This window comes from Pinus tabuliformis, chromosome J (assembly GCF_031772625.1).
Source record: "Pinus tabuliformis cultivar Carrire ecotype Pingquan chromosome J, CPIR1, whole genome shotgun sequence".
Taxonomy (NCBI): Eukaryota; Viridiplantae; Streptophyta; class Pinopsida; order Pinales; family Pinaceae; genus Pinus; species Pinus tabuliformis.
This window is the reverse complement of record NC_142295.1, coordinates 1165956432-1165972023: the sequence shown is the minus strand read 5'-3', so window position 1 is coordinate 1165972023 and position 15592 is coordinate 1165956432.

Here is a 15592-nt window from a genome sequence, read left to right as displayed (position 1 = left end):
TTCCTACCATTTTACATTACTTCTTGAACTCAAATTTCAAGAGAAATTTCCCCTAGCTCAAAGACTCAGTGTACCATACTTCCTCCTATAGTCCATTAGGGCCATGACTCAGAAAGTGAGAGAGGAAAGACACCAACACCTAGGCCACCATGGCCTCATTAAACTGATACTGGTGGATGCCTTGAACAAACTGAGAATCACTGTCCTTTGGTCCAAATTGATAGACATGGATAGAGAGGCCTTCATTAACACACAAATGCTCACATTAGGTGAGACCCCAACTATTGGAAAAAGTAACTATGTCTAGTCTTCAATAATGTACTTAAGTCATCATGTAACGTACTTGTCAAAAGAATAAAGAAACTAATTGTTATTATTATTGTTTTGACTTATTAAAGCATGGGTTTCATGCTAAGGTAACCATGTTTTAGGTAAAACTTCCCATTGAGGGATTCTAGGATTTATTCTAGTTCTATAGAATTATTGTACATTTAAAGAGACCCTCCTTGGGATTTTGAATCATGTAAAAAGGTTAAGTATTGAGTCAAGTATGAACTATGTAACCTCCACACCCTATCAGCCTAAGGGATGATCAAGTTGACCTAACACCCTATTTGGCCTGATAGGAAGCATATAAAAGGAAGCATAATGAATTCATTTGGAGCATCACTTCTCATTCTATCTCTACTCAGTAGAAGTGAGAAATGGGAAGCTCAAAAAGTCTACTTTCAGGAAGCCAAAGTGAATGCCAGTTTAAGGGAGTCTAAGGAGTCAAGGAAAATCAAAATTTTGGTGGTGGTATCTCTTTGTTTTGTGCTCTGCATTGGGAGAATGGCATCTTCCAAGTTGAACTACTACCAGAAGCTATTAGCTACAACAAGTTACTGCATAGTCAAAGTTGCTGGGAAGAGGTCAATCTTCTGGAGGCTGACTTGGTGTGGAGGGAAGGTATAGTCTTGGTCTAGGGTGGAGAGTCTCAAATAATAATATTGAAAGGATGAATTATTTTGAATGGGTTTTCCCATAGAAGGGGGTTTTTCCCTGGCATGTGCCTACATCATGTGTCCATTTTTTTTTGTACTGCTGCTTTTAGTAGTTACTTGATGAACAAAACAAATAAGATATAAAGAACAATAACAATAAGAAACATCACAAGTAATTATCAAGATCGAGAAAATATTTACTTCCTTTCTAATTTTCCAAGATGGTATCAAAGCTTTGGTGAAGAAAGAAGAAAGAGGCAGATCCATTCATAGGAATTGTCTCGGGAAAGGAGTATTTTATATTCAAGGAGAATTTCTAACTCCATCAAGGTTGAGAAAAAACTTGAAGGAGCATCTAAATTCATATCCTAGAAGAAGAGGATTGACCTAATCCTATAGAAGAACAAGGTTCTAGACTTGGTTAAAGGAAATGTAAAGAAGCCTACTTAAGAAGCTAGTGATGCTGACAAATAAAAATTCGGTGATCTAGAATTCGTGGCTATGACTCTAGCGGTGGAAGGGATAAAAGGCAACCTTGTCCCATTCCTAGCTATCATAGATCATGCTCAGGAGATGTATGAAGCCTTGTCAAGTCTATTCACTATTAAGAACATAGGTCAAGTAGAAATTTTAAAGAATGAGCTGAGGAATATGAAGAAGACCAAAGAAGATAATGTGCCAACCTTCTTTGTGAAGATAGCTAGACTTAGGTATGATATCTTGGCCACTGATGAGATAACTGGTGATCACTACTCTATTAGGATTTCCACCTTCTTTGGTGCATTTTCTACACGTCTCAATAGTTGGAGGTTTGTAGCTTTCCCTCAAGGATTGTTGGGTGTGGAATCCCCCCCAAGGCATGTTTTGGGGCTTAAAGCCCAAGTTTTGACAAAGTCCATTGTAAAGACTCCGTGATTTGTGGGCGCGGAGTGTGAAGTCATAATAGAGTCACAACGTTGTTTTCCCTTGTGCTTGTAATGTAATGTCAGTTTGAAAGATCTACCCATGCTCTGCGGACCATGGGATTGTATAAATAGAGCGGGGGTCTAAGTGTAGAAAGTAGTTAGAGAAAAAAAGGCAGCATGATGAATAGAAGGAATTGATTGAGTCGAAGTTTAAGTCATGTATTTGGGGCATAGATTAGGAGAAGGCTCTGCAACGGAGTGTGCAGAGGCCTAGCAGTCTGCAACTGTGTCCGCGGACCCCTGTAGCTGAGTGCGAAGGGTGGGTCGAGTTTGTAACCATTGGAAGGATTAATAAAGAGAATTTTTACCACATTTCTTTGCATCTTTTCTTATTTATGAATTATTGGGTATGAATAGCAATTTTACTGTTTATTTACTATGCAAACTCATATGAATGTGCTGAATGAGTAAATATAATATATGACATCTGTTTATGCGAAGATAACTAACTGGTGCAAGAAGATAAGTAAGATTGTGGGCGTGACTTAGAGGAATAGTGTATATCACCACTCTAGCAGCGAGAAAGCCCCACAACCCCTAGTTAGGGTTGCGCAAAGGCGAGTTTATCAGGGTGCTAAGGCTAGGGAAGTGCGCGAAGTAGCCTACTCGAATGGACTCACAGTTGGACCAGGTCAGCCCCTTAGACATATCAAGGGTGCAAAAACCTAGTTCTAGCACCCCCCCATACTACTTTGAGTGAGACCTCAGTCTGCGCTCTGTGGATTGTTGCTGAAATGGCTAGTAGTACAGGGATTTTTTTGGCTAATTAACTTTGAACCTGGGTTGGGCCCCAACAAGCCAACAAGCATTACAGGTAGCTACCAACTACTCCCAAAAATAAGTATCTCATGTATCTTTAGTTTTAGGTTCATGTATTCATTCAGTTTTGATTATATTTAATACTAATCATCATTCTCCCTTTATTTTATTCATTAGGAAAAAAATTTGCAAGAAGAAGAATCTCTCAAGACAAGGTTAGTCAAGAAACAAATGTATGCTTTGAGTACATTGATTGAAAAGATTATTCATTTGATGATCTATTACTAACCTTGTTATGACTAGTTGTATTGAATATTTGTGGTTCTTGTTTGGATAATTTATCTCTTGATAAATCTACCCCCCCCCACTCATATTCTTGATTGACTATGTAGAACCCTAGACAGGTTCTAGACAAACCTAACTGAAGGGTATGCTAATGTGAATGTTTGAAATCCTAAGATTATTAGGGATATTGTGAAATGGTAGTTAAAATTTTATTGATGAGGTCATGATTGGGATTTTGATGTGATCGGAATACCCTAACTTGTTAGGGTTGAGTGATAACGTCTAAATCTCGAAACCTTTAAAGTTTCGGTAATATAGGGCTTGTTGTGTTTTACATTGGAATCCTAGAACATTAGGGTTTGGTGGGATATGTGTTCTACATTGGAACCCTATATTATTAGGTTTTGGTGTAATATGTGAGAAATACTCTTATATTATCTTAGAATTGATTTACATGGTATGTGTGTGGTTATCTGATCAAACCTAGTGTAATTGAAATGATTGTGTGTCTCACTCTTATTTGATATTTTTGAGATGTTGGGTCTGACTAACACGTGATATGAAATGTCTTTGCATGATAATGAAATCTAGGCATATATAGATATTTCCTTTTTGGTTCATCCCTAGCTTGGTCTAGGTCAGATGTATTTATGTTATTGGACATATGATATGCATATGCATGGTTATGAATTCTTGGATATCTGTGTTGACCTATTCATTGATGGTCATGAGTCTTAAGATTTAATGAAGTCCTTCCCTAATGTTCTATGATGATGATATCTAGAAACTAATATCGAGCGAAGTAAAATTGTCTAGTATGTAGGATATAAAAATCTGAAATTTATGATTGTTGGAAAATCAAAATCTAGGGCTTTGTAGTTAAATCCTAGTTGTGACATTGTTTAATATGAAATGTAACAATCCAATATCTATGCATGTAATTATTATTGATATTTTGGAAATGGAATTCTAAGGTTTTGGAGTTAAACCTTAGTCAAAGTAAATATTTGAAACATGATGATTTGAGATGTGTATAAAGATTGGTGAATTTTCGAATTCTAGTGTTTTGGAGTTAAAACTTAGTTGAAGTAGAAATATTTGATGAATGTTAGTTATATGATAATTTGAAATTTGTGAGGAGATTGTTGAAATTGGATTTTTTGGTTGAGTTTGATGATTGTTTGAAAATCTAGGGTTTATGAACTAACCCTAGTGATAGTTGGTCATGATGGCGACTGATTGACGGACGATTAAAAATCTAGGGGTCTGGAACTAACTCTAGTGGAAGCACACCAGGTTAATGACTAAGTTGTGATTGACTTTGATTGATTCTTTTGTATAAAATCTAGGATTTGTATGAATACCTAGTGAGAATTCTAACATATGTGTTTTGAAAGGTTGTTAGATACTTTGAAGATCTATATGTCTGTAAATGGTTTCTAGGGTTTTCTATAGGTTGTCGTAAGGTATGTCATACCTTTAGGAGACATATTGAAACTGCATATAGAATGAATGTTGTTACAAAATAGTCTAGGGTGTATAACAAAGTCCCTAGAAAGATGTTGAGGAATATATGTCTCTTGTTTGTAATTGAGTTTGGGTATCTAATATGTATAAATATGAAATGCTTCCATGCTCTAATATGGATAACTCCAAGCTTCTATAGATTTGGTTGTACTTGCTAGCTAAGTTGTGTAGGTACACAATCTTCAACTTGGTCAAGATGATCGACGTAACAAGCATGTTTTGCAGGTACACAATCTTCAACTTGGTGAAGATGCTCGATGTGACAATCAAGCTATGCACGTACACAATCCTCACATTGGTGAAGATGCTCAATGTGACAAGTAAGTTCGTTGGTCCACACTATTGAACTTGGTGAATATGCTCAATATGAAAATCATGATAAGGATGATGATAACTTTAATGAAATGGTTGGAAGTGACGAAACATTATCTGATGTCAAAAAGAATAAGTTTATCTCCCAAAGGAAGCGTTAATAGAAGAGATCTCCCTAAGATTAAGAGGGAGTCTGGATAAAGAGGTGCCTCCTGGTTGAGAGGGAGTGTTGGATATGGTTCTCTACTTTATGTGTCATGCACTAGACTAGGAATAACATTTGTAAGTCTAAGTGAAGGCCATGAATAGAAAGACGAAATTGGAGAATGAATTTTGAAGTGATACTAAAAGAATGAAAGAAAGATCCGACTAAATAATATGTTGTTACATATGAAGTAGGAAGAAAATATATGATTGAGGAATCTTTTACCACAGATTTGGTTGATAGCCCCACTGTGGAAAGTTGGAAAGAAACATTTGCTGCCTGGAATACCTCGGAGGTTTTTTTTTTATTGTATACATATGAAAGTATATTATTGATTGGGTTGTCATTGTGTAGGTGAATCTCTCGAAGATTTTGATAACATGATGGTTACTAACCAGTTTGATTAGGAGAGATTGGACATTATTGATTTGTCAGATCAAGGGGTGTTGAAGCTCTATGAGTGAATCATTTCCTGGGTAGACATATGGCTGACACTTTGTATTGATGTTTGTGTTCCAAAGCTGGAAAGGTGGAATTTGTCATTGAGCTCTGTGATGCACCTAGATTTTAGGTTGACTGTTAGCAAGTAATCCTGATGGTACGTAGAGAGGCTAAAGTATTGAGGTGACCTTAGTCCCACTTAGATAGATTGCCCTGGTCAGAAATTTAGTCCATGGCATTGAGATACCTAAATTGTTGAATGATTGGTTGGATATATTTCTCTAGTCAGGAATCTAGTACATGGCATTGCGATGCCTAAAGTTCTTCATGGTTCATATAGTTTGATATCTTCAGTTGTATATGTACATTATGAACATGTACCTAGTTAAGAGGGAGTGCTGGAAAAAGTAACTATGTTTGGTCTTCAATAATGTAATTGAGTCATCATGTAATGTACTTGTCAAAAGAATAAAGAAAATAATTTTTATTATTATTTTTGTGACTTATTAAAGCATGGGTTTCATTCTTGCGTCACCATGTTTTAGGTCATATTCCCCATTGAGAACTTCTAGGATTTATTCTGGGTTTATATAATTATTGTCCATTTAAAGAGACCCTTCTTGGGCTTTTGAATTATGTAAAAAGGTTAAGTATTGAGTAAAATATGAATTATGTAACCACCACACCATGTTGGTCTAAGGAAAGATCAAGTAGGCCTAAGACCCTATTTGACCCCACAAGAAGCCTATAAAAGGAAGGAAATAAAATTCTTTTGGAGCATCACTTGTCATTCTCTCTCTACTATGTAGAAGTGTGAAGATATGTTTGTTGGGTAGAAGTGCAAAGTAGGAAGTTGTGTAAGTCTATTGTTGGGAAGCCAAAGTGAATGCGAGTTTCAGGGAGTCCAAGGAGAAAAGGAAAAACGAAATTTTGGTGGTGGTATCTCTCCATTTTGTTCTCTATAGTGGGACTGAAGTCTTCCAAGTTTGACTATTGTTGGAAGTTGTTAGCTGCTGCGAGTTGCTACATAGTCAGAGTTGATGGGAAGAGGTCAATCTTCTAGAGGCTGACTTGGTGTGGAGGGAAGGTCTGGTCTTGGTCTAGGGTGAAGAGTCTCAAATAAAACTATTGAAAGGAAGAATTACTTTGATGGGGTTTCCCCTGAAAGGGGATTTTTCCCTGGTACGTGCCTACATCTTGTGCCCACTGTTTTATGTATTGTTGTTTTTGGTAATTTCTTGATGAATTAAGGAAACAAGATATAAAGAATAATAATCATAAGAAACATCAGAAGTAATTATCAAGATTTAGGAAATATTTATTTCCTTTATAATTTTCCGACAACTCTAGTGTTAGAGGAAGAGAGGAGAAAGTAGAAGAAGAAGAGGAAGAAGAAGAAGGGCAAAAGGGAAGAGAGGAAGAAAGGGTTAGAGGAAGAACAAAGAGAAAAAACGCGGAGAGGATAGAGGAAGAACCATAAGAAAAGGTAACAAAAGAGGAAGATGAAGTGGAAGATGGGGAGTAACAAGAAAAACCAAGTCTTGAGAAAACTACTAAGCTTAGAGAAGTAGAGGTATCCCGAGAGCAAGAAAATTTGTCTCCAGGGCCCACAGAAAAAGAGGTAGCTACAACCTTAGCTACCTTGAGCACCCAAGTCAAACCTGAAAGGAAGAGACAAAGGAATTACCCCCTTTACTTAAGACTAGGAAATGCACCAGGATCAAGCAATTAAGGCCACAAACTCCCACAAAGGCCCCTATCATAATTGAAGAGTCCCAAAGTAAGGAATAGGAGGTGGGGGCCATTGAAAGAAAATTTTAAGAGTCCACCTCTCTAAAATCCATAACCAAGACTTCTATAGCATATGTAAGCAGGCCCACCACCAAATGAAACTCCTATAAACAACCCAAGACACCTACCACCCTCCATCAAGAAGAAAAGAGGAAGCTACAAGAAGGGTCGAGTGTTCTACAGGAAAAATAGAGTATGCTGCAGGAGAAACAAAGGATGTTACATGATGGGTAGAATGGGAAATAGGAGGGGAAAAAATGTGACACAATAGCTATAGAAGGTAGTGGCTTCCCAAAAAACATTTGAGGGGGAATTCCCCGAGCTCCAGGAGCCTAGTCCATAACCTATCCTAAGCTCCTGTAATAAATTCATTGAAGGACGGATAATTATTCCAGGAAAAAATGTACTCCTATTTTTATTGGAGCTTGAAGCAAAAAGAGGGATAACCCATAGATTGATGCAAATTTCTATGTCTAAAAAGGTGGAAGATATGGGACTCATGGCAAAAAAGGTCCTTAAGATGGGCAAAGAATTATGTGAGCTAAGAGAGAGGGAGTCCACATTGATGGAGTAGCTACATGTAGAAAATAGGTGCTTGAGGGAGAAGTTGCAGAAGAAGGAAACTCAACTGGCCATAATGGCCAGCGTTTCCATGGAAGCAGTATAGTGTAGAAAAATATTCAAGTATTATGCACTCTTTTTCAAAGAGAAGCAGATGCAGTTCCAAATCAATACCTTAGAAAAACATGGGTCTATGTCATTTCAATTATAAACAATTGATTGAATTTTACAGCCAGGTTAGCATAGAAGATAGAGGAAAATTGGCTGACCTCTACAATCATAACCTAAATTTGATTGATATGAATATTTGGGATCCCAATGCGAAATGTGGAGATACACAAAAGATGGCCCTAGCATCATAGATGACTCATGAAGAGGAAAGATATGAGGAAGTAAAGAGATTCATGGCAAAAGAATAAAATGAACCACTTTATATCAGGGAAGAGCTAATCAACCTAGTGGATGTAATTACTAATCATAGCCTCATCTTCACTGATAATGAAATAACACCCAAATATCTTGCCACCCACAAACAAGCCATCTAACATTTTGAAGACACACTTAGGATGTTAGGGATAGAAAGCTAACAAGCATGCCAGAGGATATTGAATGCTTTACTCGACAATGTATAGATCAAGGAATACCACTCTCCTGAAAGGTTGAGGAATGCATTGGAGATGACACCCCTATATAAAATAATAATCCAAAGATTAAAAATAAATTGGAATTGACTCAAGATCAATCGACCTTTACTGTTAGGCCTACAAGAAGGCAAAAATAAAGCAAAGGAGAGGAAGGAGTGGACAGAGATAGAAAAGAATGCAGGATTATATCCTCAATAAGGCACACCATCTAAGGATCCTTGGGATGTCAGGAAGGCCACCAGGGCCCATGGGGGCTTCATTGGGGGTGCAATACCATACCACGTGCATTCATATTGGGGGATATATATTGAGGAAAAAATGACATAATATATTGAATATATAATAGGGAGTAAAGGGTTTGTATATTGGTAGGTTTAAAAAATGGAGCTCAAAGTTAATGCAAATGTATAAAGGGGTATACAAAATGTTAATGAAAAAATGGATACCTACAATATCTAGTGAATGTAGAGGTTTTTAAAATTGGGAAGTGTATTGGGTTCATATTGGTAGGGGTTAAATAATGTGATTTTTAGAGATATTTTCCAATATTTAGTCAAATTATAGGTATTATTTAGTACGCCATGAATGCATGTGCTATGTGAGAGGTTCATTGAGTGAAGCCCTCATGCCAGGGCTATGAAGGACATGGAAATATATGATTGAGTTGCTCAGAGGATGAGCAGTAGTTTTAGGAGGGGGGTGAAGATCAGGCTCATAAATAAGTACACGATAAGAGTTATAATTCCATCCTACAACTTTAGAACTATCTATTTCTCACATTTATTTGCAACTTTTGTTATATTATGCTTAGTGAGAGGGGTGAAATATTTTTTGCTATGTCATGTGGCCTAATATGGTTTAACTTCAGGAAATGGAGAAACTTTGAGATGATTTCAATGCAGGAGCTCAGAGTAGACAATAGGGAGAGATTCTAGGAGGCTGGCCTCCTACTTAACTCCCTCAATCAACCAAAATCACCATTTTCCCTCAAATCATCTCCAGGTCATTGGAAACCAAGAAGGACGAGGTCATTGGAAGCCAAGTAAGTGTAGTTAAAGAAGATCTAGATCCACCCTTCTCGAGTTTTGGGGGAAAAACATTCCTATTTTCTAGGGTGATGTTGGTAGATACCCACTTGTATAAATAATCATGCCAAAGAGCTCATTAGGATTCAAACACTATTTTGAGCTAAGAGGCTATTGAGCTCAATCACTTGGTATTATTATTTTTTACTGGTTATTGACATATTTGACATTGATGCAATGATCATGAGAAGTTTCTTAGTGATCCATCATTGAATTAGTTAAAGATTGATGAGGGGTTTGGTCCCAACCCCAGTGGCTTAAGTCCCTCTTATGTATTGGTATTTCCTTTTAACTTAGAATGTTTATGAGTTTTTTTCATTTCAATAGAATGTAACCCCTCAAAATTCTTGTGATTGCAACCTCTATCTCATCTCTATCATGTGAGACTGAATGGAAGGATCTAGAATCATAGCCCAAATATTATATGTTTATGATTTCTTGGAAGAAGGTATATATTAGTCATCTTGTTTTTCATATGTTTGTTTTAGCTTACAAGTTGATTCATTGACTAGATCAGAGTGTTTGGCATAAATTAGAGAGTGTTTAAAGTCAACCCATATTTTCCACCATTGGTTATCTTATTTTGTAAATTTTAAAAAATCATGTGCATGTAATGTTGCATCGTTGTTTGGATTTGCAGGAAAAGAACCTTTCACGATCTCCATCTAGGACTTCTTCACGCTCTTTGATGAATCCCAAAATTATGTTCTTGAGCTCCTCCCCTTAGGTCACAATGAGGATCCCTCTTAGTCCAAGAAAAGCATTTATGAGATTTTGAGATTGGCTAGGTGTGTTCACCACCTTTCATCCATCTACCAAAACCTCCATCGACCTTGCTATCCCTTTATTTGATGGTTCCTACCTTCCAAACCCTCTTGGATGCCTTCTTGTAACATTACAGGCCTTCTTGTAGTGATACATGTTTCCTGTAACAACTTCTTATAGCATGCCTATAGAAGCCTATTTTACTCCATCTTTTGACCTGTGATGCAAGTTTGACTTATTTTAAGAGTAGGTTGACCCCCAGCTTAGACTCAATGATCAAGGGAAACACCTAAGCCATTCCAACCATCCTTTTTGCTTCACTGCAAGATAGAATATCATTAGTTTCCTTATCATATATTTAGCACAAGGAGAGCATTGATTTATATCCAAGTGTGAAGAAATATTGAGTTATGATTTGGTAGGATAATTTCCAGTTTACAAGTAGATTTTATAGCTATATGGTTGATTGCAAGATAGTGTAGTTCCCTTTCTATGGGTAGTATAGCTCTTGTGTACTTTCATGAATTGATTCAGTAGTATTTACAAGTTGAAACCATATACAAGTTCAGTTCTAGAAATAATTTACCTTTTTGTCATTATAGCAAGCTTCTTAATTGCACCTTCAATAGTTAATTTCATTTTAATTCAGTAGAAAGAATTGTCTTGGAGCACTATTGATGAGATGTCCTAGTTGAGGGTGGCATGAGTAGAATCCCATCAATTGTGTATATAGCATTGTCACCTCAAAGTTTGTATGAAACCTAGGTGGAAAAATAGAGTTGAGGATACCTTGGGAGTTACAGCACTCTTGACGCAATATCAGGGCTCTCTAGTGATCAACATTAGTTGCCACACAATTTTCAAGTGGGTGACAAAGTTTGGTTGCTTTCGCAAAAGGAATGCCTTAACGAAGCCCATCAGAAGCCTCGACCACTCCGATATGGGAATTACACAATCACCAATGTTTTTGGTGACAATTCTTTCAAGCTAAGCATTATTCCATTCCTTGTCTTGTACCATGTATTCAATGTGTACTACCTTCTACCATACATTATACAATTGTTGGACACGTTGGACATTGTTGAGTAGATGAGACCAACGAAGCTTGACCTAGATCGGATTGAATAGACCATGATTGATTATATCATGGAAACAAAAATTAAGAAAACTTTCCAACAAAGGATCCAACTATATTGGGTTCTCAAATTCGACCAACTGTTGCATCAAGGTAAGTGGCTCAGCAGGAACCAAATTCAACAGATGTTTCCCCATCTTATGGAGGCACTCAACGTAATGAGGACCATTATGTCCTAATAGGGGAGGACTAATCTAGGTAGATAATGGTGGCCACCCACCTATTTCACTTAGATGCCTATCACTATTTCCTTTCAATTTCCTAATTTCTAGCATAGTTTCCAATTTTGACAGTTTTCAATTTTTGGTGGCTTTTTGGGTCCTGGAATTCTAGAGTTGTTTTGAGGACCTAAATGAAGTTTTTTTGAGAAAAGGGAAATCCAAAGGCCCTTTCATTTGCAGTAAAAAAATTTATTCCTCAAATATACCTTTCTAACAAGGTATTCTGCATGCTAGACAAATATTACTTGCCAAAGTTATTACTCCAGGAAGTTGACGATCCAACAAACCTCAGCGGAGCCCACAAGCTTTCATTGCTTCATCTTCGAGGGTTAGGTTTTTGGATTTTTAGGGTTTTCCATTTTTATTTATGATAAAAATTCCTTTGGGCCTCATTGTAACACATTTCATAAGGCATGTAGCCATCACATATCTTATCAAAGATGAGCTACCATCCCCTAAGCTATTTTTTTCTTTTCTGCATGCACAAAAGTTTTAGCAGTTTCTATTTATTAATTGAATTTTTGTTTCATTTTATCTTTGTTTGTTTGTTTGAATCTATATTTAATTTTGTTCCTTCAAATATCTAAATTAGTGGTATTAGAGTGGCCTTCCCTTTCTCTATTTTTCTGTGCATTTCCCCAACGAGGTCGACGTATAATAAATTGGAACTTGAACTTGTTGAATGCTTGCAGGATTGACCACATCAACCTTGATGACATTTGATGGTAGAAGAAAAGAAATGTGATGGATAAGTAGATCCTTTCAAAAAAAATTTCGAACAAGCACTCAAGCAACTAAGGAATGAGATGATGGAAAATTTTGTCCATAGCCTTCTCCAGGTATCATTGGGAAAAGCATATTCATCCAATAGCCACTTCGAATGCGCGACCTCCATTTAAGGTATACTTTAACATTGAAATTCCTATATTTGAATTCTAGATAGATGTATATGCCCTAGATATATGGTTCAATATACTAGAAGGATATTTGTATGTTCATAATTTTTCCGATATGGAAAATATTACTTTTAGACTCCTCAAATCTTCCCGCCCATGTCAAGGACTGGTGGGAAACTTACTGTGAGCATAGGAATGAGGAGGAAACTTAATATTTCCAACCACACCCTCTTGGAATTATTTCTAAGATATTTGTTGGATTAAGGGGTCCTGACTGAGGTTCAGAGTTAGTTGCGCCAAACAAATCCCTACATTACTGGCCCTTTCAGCATCAATCCATGGTGCACAGACTGAATTCTCACCCGAAACTGTATGGGGGATGCTAAAACCAAGTTTCCACACCCAGAGATCAGTGTGATGTCCTTTTGGTGACTTAGGTATACCTTCGTGTAGACCTCTATGCTCCTATGGCTTGGTGTTGTAACTTCTCTTAATCGGCCTCTAGACCTCCGTGAAGATCTATGGTTGACTTTTGTGGACCTTGAGTAGGCCAGCTAGCTACTTAGGTGCATCTTAGATTACCCTTAGATAAATAATTACTCGTAATTACCAAAGTATTTGATAAGTTTAACAGAAAGTGTTATGATATTCGTGTAATCACTTAACATTAATTGCGTTCAGATAACAATACAGATCAAGTAAAGTCATGCATCAATACATCATTATTTTATAAAACCATCATTCATCACAACATATAACAAATTCATATATAATAGAAGTAAAGGGACTAAATACAGTAATTTCTGTAACAATATTCTTTATTGATATTCAACAAAGATTTACAGATCAAAACATCCCTGTGGACTTGGCTGGAGGGGTCTGCGCACTCAGCTCTGCACACTACTCGAAGCTTTTACACACTCAGCTGTAGAGCCTTATCCTCTTATAAGAATTCTATTTTGATCTTCCTTCTTTCGACCCATTACATTCATCATACCTTATCATGCCTTAGACTGTCTAAGACACAGCTATTTATACAATCCCATGGTTTGCAGACCATGGGTAGTTCTTCAAAAACTGACTGAAGTTACATAAAATAAGGGTAAAACCATTTTTTACCCTTAATTAGCTATGCGCTCTGCGACCACAATTTGTCGAGACTTTACATCTTTTTATATGAAAACTTGGGCTTTTTCCCCAAAACTGACCTAAGGGAGACCATCCCAATAGGCCCCCAACACAAAGATCATGACTCACCCTCAAGTCACTCAGCTGACGTGGATATATTGCTACGAAGATACCCTAGCCCCACCTACACCGTGGCTACTTTGGTCAAGCTCTGTGTGGCTTCATGCTTCACCTGTTCGACTAGTTGTTTTGTGGTTAATCCTTCACTATCCTGTTTGATCTTTTGTTGTGTGAGCTGTAGGTTCACCAACATTTCATGTATTTTGGTGGAGACTTGGTAGGCTTCTTCCAACCAAGGGTCCAACTGCGCCTTAAGGACTACCTCTTTTTTCTGCTTTGCTTCCACTTGTGTAAAGAGTTTCTTCCCCTCCTGCAACTTGGTGAGGTTTTGCGCTATATTCAATGAGCGAGCCATCACCCGCACTTCATCGTACTGTTGCTGAAGCTTGCAGATCTCTATTTTTAATCTTTGCAGGTTGGGATATTCCTGCAGGGTCATCACTAGTTCCATGACTTGCTCAAACAACGTTGTGCAGTCCACAACTCCGGCATCCACAATAGTTATTCCATCCTTAGCAGCAACTTCACATTGTTTGCTAACTTCTGGCAGGGTCGAAGGTTGTAACTTGAGCTCCAGTTATGTGATTTTCATGTTGAGCTCGAACTAAACTTGGGCCACCTCTTCCTTAGCATTACGAACACCTGCTTCAATTTTCCTAATCTTGGCCTCAAGCGGTGCCTGCTGAGGTATGTGCAACTCTGACACTATCCCGCAAGCCTCTGCAACTGTGGCCACCAGCTCGGAACTCTGTGCCTCAATCGTCTCTTTTTTCTTCAGGGCCTCCATCTTTTCGGCAGACATTTGTTCATTGTTGACCTAATATTCACTTATTAGGCTGAGAGAGCATTGCTCCCATGCTCATAACTCAGTTGTCACACCTATCTGTTGTGTGTGAAGATATTTGTCAAGAAACGCTGCGAGGTTGAGGATGATGTTCTTCAAATTACTCATGATGACCTTGTGATCAACCAATTTTGTGCTCAAGGACCCTTCTGGTAGTGCAAATACCCAGAGATCCACTAACCTGAACATCTCGATAGCCTGACTGGTAACTGGTGCCAGGCTTGTCTGCGTGGCACTCACTTGCCCTATGCCCACCTGGATTTTGTTATTCTGGTTCTGTAGTTGATGTAGATCCTTCTGAATAATGCCTAGCAACTACAGGTGTTATTGTTCTAAATAGTACCTAGTGACACCCAATTCTTTATAATACACCCACTTCATGTAATTCTCCATTGCGAGGTGGGGGAACCTCTCAAGGTCAGCCAAATCCTAGTCTTCATGACAATATGAGAATAAACTTTATGTTTCTTCAATTTGCATGATTTCCTCGCTCAATGGATTGATGGCCATTCACTAAATGGGAGATCTGCGCCATACGCAGAACTTCATAGGTGATGCTTTCTAGTAACAAGGGTGTATTAGTGAGGAATTTTTCCGTGTCTGGATCCTTGGTGACCTCCACATTTCCTTTACATAGAGGGATATAATTTGGAAACTTGGAGATGGGCTCCAAAACCTCAGCTTCTATATCCTCCATGCCCTCTTCGACCTCTAAATCTACCACCTTATCCTTATCCTTTGCTAGTAGCTTATATTTCTTCTGGGCCTGGGTAGAAGAGTACATTCAGTGACTCATGCACTAGCATCGACCTTTTCTACTTTTCTTTCTTCGGCTTGGGGTTTTCAAGCACTAGGGTAGGCTTTAGCCTAAGCAACCTAGGCATTGTAGGCACAAGAGCCAGAAACTCCATGCTCATAAATTCTG